The sequence below is a fragment of the Penaeus monodon genome, chromosome 24, assembly GCF_015228065.2.
Source record: "Penaeus monodon isolate SGIC_2016 chromosome 24, NSTDA_Pmon_1, whole genome shotgun sequence".
NCBI lineage: Eukaryota > Metazoa > Arthropoda > Malacostraca > Decapoda > Penaeidae > Penaeus > Penaeus monodon.
Genome location: NC_051409.1, coordinates 4,386,237 through 4,386,777, shown reverse-complemented (window position 1 = coordinate 4,386,777; position 541 = coordinate 4,386,237). Strand labels below are relative to the sequence as shown.

Sequence of the window (541 nt, the reverse complement as noted above, 5' to 3'; positions counted from 1 at the left end):
TACAAAAACAAACAAAACCATCAACATCAGCTACACGAAGCGTCCAACAAACAACTCTTTCCGATAAGATCGCGAGAAGGGAGTTGCAGAAAATTTGAATATTCCAGCGGGACTCCGGCCGAAGATCGCGGCGGTGGGCGCCCTCCTCCTCCGGGAGACCCAGATCCGCTGCCCCTCAGTCCTCCTCCTTCCCTCGAGGCTCACTGCCCGGCCGTCTCGAGTCCGCGATGGAACCCGATAATATTCGCTTGTGATTGTATACAAATTGCGAGATGATTTGCATATCGACAGCCAGCCGAGAATAAAATGAGGACGTGACGGGGGTGCCCAAGGGACGTACCCAGGTCCTAGCGGAGGGCGCAGTTGGGGTCGCCTCTTGGGATGCTGCGGCAGGACGCCCGCGACGCTCTTGGGGTTTCCTCGCTTCTTTCTTTATCGAAGGACGCGTGATCCTGCATGAGAAAGATGCCACAGGATGCATTTAGTGAACCCGAACGCGGTCGTCCTTATACGGGGAAGAGCATATAGGGTGAGGGGGAGG

The 541-nt window shown here is 55.8% G+C and overlaps 1 protein-coding gene across 1 annotated transcript in view; it reads right to left on the bottom strand.

The window, feature by feature from the left end:
• Nucleotides 1-541, bottom strand: part of LOC119588480 (transcription factor castor-like) — a gene marked incomplete at both ends in the record, with an annotated part of 84,074 nt that overhangs the window by 43,224 nt on the left and 40,309 nt on the right.